This window comes from Culex pipiens, chromosome 3 (genome assembly GCF_016801865.2).
Source record: "Culex pipiens pallens isolate TS chromosome 3, TS_CPP_V2, whole genome shotgun sequence".
In the NCBI taxonomy this organism is placed as follows: Eukaryota; Metazoa; Arthropoda; class Insecta; order Diptera; family Culicidae; genus Culex; species Culex pipiens.
In genome coordinates, this window is record NC_068939.1 from 100,323,204 (window position 1) to 100,330,525 (window position 7,322).

A 7,322-nucleotide genomic window follows, 5' to 3' on the forward strand; every position below is an offset into this window, starting at 1 on the left:
TTGCCAGATCTTCAATGTTTTAGACTGGTTGGAAAGGTTTTTTGATAACCTAACCAACGATGGGTCGGATGGTGGATCCGAACATAGTTTACATACATTTAAATGAGACCCGGCTACAAAAAAGTACATAAACATCACTTAAGTGACCATATCTCGAGACAGGGTTGCCAGATCTTCAATGTTTTGGACTCGTTAGAAAGGTCTTTTGATAACCTAACCAACGATGGGTCGGATGGTGGATCCGAACATAGTTTACATACATTTAAATGAGACCCGGCTACAAAAAGTACATAAATATCACTTAAGTGGACATATCTCGAGACAGGGTTGCCAGATCTTCAATGTTTTGGACTCGTTGGAAAGATTTTTTGATAACCTATCCAACGATGGGTCGGATGGTGGATCCGGACATAGTTTACATACATTTAAGTGAGATCCAGATATATGTGAAAACACATTTTTATACATAACTTTTGAACTACTTATCGAAACTTCAATCTTTATAAAACTCGATCTATGGGACTGTGGCGACCCTTGCGCCCCAATTTCTCCTACGCCGAATGAAGCAGACGATAAGCAACATACAACTGTTTGTCTACTGATACCTATTGTTATCCATCGTCTCTTCATCTGTGCACTCTGCACACGAACGATCGTATGGCTTGCGAGCCGATCGTAGATCACACCACAGCTAGTCAATAAACGACAACTGTCCGAGACGGACGTAAAGGAATCGTCGCGTGTATTTATTCGAGTTTCTTTTACTCGTCCGAACATAATTAATATAGCTCACCTAGCTATAACTGGTGACCCCCGAACGAGAACCATTTAGAGGCAAACTTGCCAGAAATCCACGGAAAGTGAACCCCTTAAAAACCCACGTGAAGTGAACCGGTGTCGCTTGTGCACCCAATAGTGAAAGTGCAAACAAAAATTGCATCCAAAATTTAAAGTGTAAAAAAAAAGAAAAATTACGCCCAAAGAAGTAGCGTGAAATGGCAAAGTGCGATAAAAGCCAAGTTGATAACGCACGAAAAGTGCGGTTTGATGGTGAAAATTTTAAGAGTGAAGAAAATACAATGGCGCCCCTTGGCGAGCCCCCAACACAGATGAGCCGTTCGCTGTCGGACAGAATAGCTGAACTGTCCCAGCAATTGAACGACGCACTGTCTTGCCAGCCACATGGGAAATCGAACCGTCGTTGGATCTGCTGGTTTCATTCTCAGTACGGTTTCCAAGCACGGAAATGTGAGAAGTTTAAAGCTAACAATTCTTGCGTGCCATGCATATTTTACCCCAAACCATACGGTAAGTCACCCGCTCATTGCGAACCGATTGTTCTCAAGAATTCCGCCATTTGCGAACCCGAAGAATCAACTTCTTCATCCACAACAAGTGAACCCTGCTCAAGCAAATCAAAAATTTCCACTTTATGTGAACCTTTTCAAAGTAATCATACCACTTTAAGCGAACCTAAACAAATTAGCGAATCCAAACATTCCCTCTCGAGTAAATTTGATCGACAATATCGATTAAACAAATCCACATTCAGTGAACCAAAGTCAACTCAACCAACCACCTTTGGTGAACCCTATCAAAGATCAGAAATAAACCAATCCACCCTGAGTGAACTTGATCAATCAAAGAAAACCACTTCATGTGAACCAAAACATTCGAAAATTCCCACTTTTAGTGAACCTTCACAAGTAAACTGAACCAGCAAATATCTGAACCATCAACCAGTTAACATACAACGAATCCATATTCACGACCAAAAGTCGTCAAACCGATTTCTCATCGATACCGGCGCAGACATTTCAATTATTCCGCCTGCACTGAAAGATCTGCGTAATGCGGCAAAATTACACCAGCTTTTTGCAGCCAATGGTAGCCCAATCCAAACATATGGTACACGCAAAATCTGGATAACACAGATCTGTGTAAAAAAATTACACAGCTTGACGATCAGTTCTAGCTTTCAAAATCTGTGTAGTTTCCTGACACAGTTCTGTGTAAAATATTACACAGATTTTTGAACAGCGTCTCTTCTAAATCTGTGTAAAATAGAGTTGGCGTCACTGTCGTTCATTTCCCGCACTTCTGCTGAGCTGAAAAGGTTGAAAATTTTTCGGTCGTCTTTTTCATAGATTTTTTTGCGATTATTAACTGAGTTTTTCTATAAATCTTAATTTCAAACATGGTTGTATCATGACTGTAGATTTCTTAGTAGAAAACATAGTTTTACAACAAATTTCACCAGATTAAGTATAAACTAATTCCATAACCTAACTTTCTTTGTTCGTTTAGAAAATCTTCGCGAGTACTGTTAAAGTGTGAACCAAACATCCAACTCCTCCGGCAAGAGCACCAGTTTTGAGATTTCGAGATTTCCTGGCCATCGTCGCTACAGATTCGGACCAGAAAGCCCTCCGGCAAGGAAGCGCCAGCAGAAACAACAACCTGATTCGTGATCTTCCGGCGATTCGCTGCCCGGTTCCCGCGACCAAGAAAGGATTCGCTGCTCCGGTTCCCGCGGCCAAGGAAGGATTCGCTGCTCCGGTTCCCGCGACCAAGGAAGGATTCCCTGCTCCGGTTCCCGCGGCCAAGGAAGGATTCGCTTCCGATCCAAACATAATCTGTCGTAACGGAGAGTATTTTGTGTACCAGGCTGCCGGTGTAGTTTTTGCCTGTGGTGGCGATTCTGTGCAATGTCTCGACACTTCCTTTAAGGCATTTAGTGTCTTTAATATCAAAGTGCCTACTAAACTCATCAAAATTTCCGATTTTTTGGATGTACTTGTCTTCAAGGTGAAGTCTTACACAACCCGTGTGGGCGTGCGCCAACTTGTCGCAGAATTCCAAGAGGTGGAAAATGCTGAAAATTCGGTGCAAGATATCAACTCGTAAACCGCTACGACATGTGCAATTTGAGATGAATAAATAAGGTTGATTGTTTTTGTTTATTTTCGTTTTTTCATCCGTTTTATGAAAGAAAACAGGTTTGCAGGGGAAAAATGGGGGTGGAATTTTACCCAGATCTGTGTAAAATTTTACTCAGATCTGTGTAAAATTTTACACAGATTGCTTTTATAAAATTACACAGATTTGACAGACAACGGCTGAACACAGATCTGTGTACAAGGCTTTTACACAGATTCTGTGTACCGTCAGTGGGGGTGACATTGGGTCTGGGGGGTGAGATTGGGTCAAAGTGATTTTTTACCGGATTTTACCATTTCTCAGATTCTTCTCAATGAAACTGAATTCTGTTAAAAGGGTTGTGTAGGGGACATCTTAAGATGACTTCGCTGAAAAAATCTCGTTCCTAGACCAAATCCTGTTATTTTGCCAGCTGTCTAAAGTTGAGGTACGTTTTTGGCCAAAAATGACCTCTTGAAAAATCATTTTTCTAAATTTTTTGTTGGGATTGCTCGAAAACTACCCAAATGTTTGAAAATCTCCACTTCAAACATTGTAGCATGTCAATACGATTCCTTCGAACAAGAAACACTGTTGGATGACTTGTTTTTACCATATCGTTGTATTTGAGCATCATTTTAGTTTCATTTGACCCAATGTCACCCCCTCTAAGGGGTGAGATTGGGTCAATTTTCAAACTATTGGCATTTAAGGTAGTGTTCATCAAAATCCACCATATTTTGGGAAAATGTTAGTAAACTATCTAAGAACAAATGTACGTTGAAAGATTTTCGATGTTATTTAAATTGTTTTTGTTATTAAGTAATTACGAGAGGTGTATCGTTTTTTGACCCATAGTCACCCCCCAGGTTTTGGGCAATCTGTGTCAAATTTTACACAGATCTGTGTTATCTGAATTTTGCGTGTACGAAGCGTTTGACTGTCGATCTAGGTCTTCGCCGTCCTTTTGTTTGGGTTTTCACCATTGCCGACGTTAAGAGTCCCATAATTGGTGCAGATTTTTTGAAACATTACGATTTATTAGTGGATCTTCGTCGAAGCAAGTTGATCGATAACACGACCAAATTTGAAGTTTGCAACATCAACGCTGTTTCTGAACCTTCGATCAAGACTTTTGACACAAATTCACCATTTGCTGAAATTCTTAAAGAATACCAAGACTTAACCATACTTGATATGAACCATAAAGCCACCAAGGCAAACGTCATGCATCAGATCATAACCACAGGGCAGCCTGTTTTCTGCCGTCCACGAAGATTGCCCATCGACAAAATGAATGAGGCCAAAGCCGAATTTAAATTTTTACTAGATCAGGGAATTTGTCAACCTTCTAAAAGTTGCTGGGCCAGTCCTCTTCATATGGTGAAGAAATCAAACGGGAAATGGCGACCATGTGGTGATTACCGCAATCTAAACGCGATCACCGTTCCCGATCGATATCCAGTGCCTCATATTCAAGACTTTTCAAACATTTTGCATGGAAAAAAGATATTTTCTTGCATTGATTTGCAACGCGCTTATCACCAGATCCCTGTCGCGCCGGAAGACATTCCAAAAACTGCCATCACAACCCCTTTCGGTCTTTTTGAATTCAAATACATGACATTCGGGCTAAGAAACGCAGGGCAAACCTTACAAAGACACCTTCACGACATTCTTGGCGATCTCGACTTTGTTTTTCCCTATGTCGATGACCTCTGTATCGCGTCTGTCAATATCGCGCAACACAAGGAACAACTCCGCACGGTATTCGAACGGTTGAGACAAAATGGTCTCACCATCAATGCCGGCAAGTGTCAAATTGGACTCCCGAAAGTCGAGTTCCTTGGTCATCTCATCACCGCTGAAGGAATCAAGCCGAAGCCAGACAAAGCTAAAGCAATCATGGATTTCCCACGACCCACCGTGGCCAAGCAGCTCAAGCGCTTCCTCGGAAGTATAAACTTCTACCGTCGTTTCATTCCTCATGCCGCAGTTCATCAGCAAGTTCTCCACTCCATGACCCAAGGCAACATTAAAAACGACAACACTCCTCTCCAGTGGACCACAGAAACCAGTGCAGCTTTCGAGAAGTGCAAGCAGGAGCTCGCAAACTGTGCTATCCTCGCTCATCCATCTCCAAATGCAAAACTTGCCTTGGAAACCGACGCATCAAGCACAGCCATCGGTGCTGTTCTTCACCAAATCACCGATGAGGGCCCTTTTCCTCTTGCTTTCTTTTCCAAGAAACTGAGTGAGAGCGAGCAGAAAACGAGCACGTATGACCGAGAACTCTTAGGAATCTACGAAGCGATAAAGCACTTCAAGGATGTTTTAGAAGCTCGCGATTTTTGCATCTACACTGATCACAAACCTCTTACTACAGCATTCCAACAGCGACCAGAAAGAGCTAACCCTACTCAGCTACGCAGGCTCAGTTTTATCAGCGAGTATACGACAGACGTGCGTCACGTGCCCGGCGACGATAACAAAGTTGCGGACATGCTGAGCCGTATTGAATCGATCACTTCAACGGATTCAATCAACTTTGACCTCATGGCAGAACAACAAAAAACCGATCCCGAACTAGAAACCTTTTTAAAGAACCCCCCAACCAGCACTACGCTGAACCTCAAGGCACTCAAGTCGCCTATTTCAAAATCCCCGATCTACTGCGACGTGTCTACCGGAGTGATTCGTCCGTTTGTACCAGCACAGCTTCGACGCAGCGTTATCCAGAAACTCCACAGTGCATCTCATCCTGGAGTACGAGCAACCACCGCATTGGTCTCGGAACGTTACGTGTGGCCAAACTTACGACGAGATTGCAGGGATTTCGTCACAAAATGTATTCCTTGCCAAAAGTCGAAGATTCATCGAAACAATCGATCACCAATTTCGCAGATTGCTACCCCAGATGGCCGTTTTTCCCATGTCCACATGGACCTCATTGGTCCATTACCGCCGTCGGAAGGCAATGCATATTGTCTCACCCTGATAGACAAGTTCACGAGGTGGCCGGAAATCATCCCAATTCCAAACATGACAGCGCATACAGTCGCTCGTGCTTTCGTCGCTGGTTGGATCGCCAGATTTGGTGTACCAACTACCGTGACAACCGACCTTGGACGACAATTCGAGTCCGAACTTTTCCGAACGCTAACGCAGATGCTTGGAATTACCCACTTGCGGACGACTCCGTACCATCCACAGGCAAATGGTCAAATTGAACGAGTACACCGTCAAGCGAAAGCCGCCATCATGTGCCATCAAACTTTAAGCTGGACAGAAGTACTTCCACTCGTACTTCTCGGAATGCGTTCAACGCTGAAGGAAGACCTGCAAGCAACAGCAGCTGATCTTGTCTACGGAACATCTTTGCGTTTGCCTGGCGATTTTTTCTCATCGGATGAATCAAAATTACCCACACCAGAATTTGTAACCGATCTGAAATCAACCATGGAAAAATTACGTCCAACGCCCACTTCCAACCATTCGAAAGGAACAACATTCGTGCAGAAGGAGTTGGACACCTGCACTCACGTGTTTGTGAGAGTTGGAGCCATAAAGCCTCCGCTCACACAACCGTACACCGGACCTCATAAAGTTATACGCCGAAAGGGAAAAGTTTTCATAGTCGAAATAAATGGCAAACATTGTCCAATCTCCGTCGACCGTCTTAAGGCAGCATTTACCCAAGCTGAAGACGAACCAATCCGAGCAAAAGCTCAACCTAAAACCTCCGGATCATCCGAACCCCCCAGAACATCTGAACCAAGAAAAACTCCGTCCAGAAAATCTGAACCCAAATCTAAACCCAGTTTATCTGAACCCAGACTTCGAACCAGTTTATCTGAACCAAAATCATTCAAACCCCTAAAATCTGTAATCAGAACCACTAAAACTAACGATGCTGAACCAACTACAGCACCATCAGACCAGAGTACCTACAGAACCAGATCAGGCCGACAAGTGAGATTTCCCCGGCAATATTGGAAAATCTAAGGGGGGAGTACTGTGGCGACCCTTGCGCCCCAATTTCTCCTACGCCGAATGAAGCAGACGATAAGCAACATACAACTGTTTGTCTACTGATACCTATTGTTATCCATCGTCTCTTCATCTGTGCACTCTGCACACGAACGATCGTATGGCTTGCGAGCCGATCGTAGATCACACCACAGCTAGTCAATAAACGACAACTGTCCGAGACGGACGTAAAGGAATCGTCGCGTGTATTTATTCGAGTTTCTTTTACTCGTCCGAACATAATTAATATAGCTCACCTAGCCTAGTTTGTTGGTCACATACATACATACATACACACATACACACACACATACACACACACATACACACACACACACATACACACACACATACACACACACATACACACACAC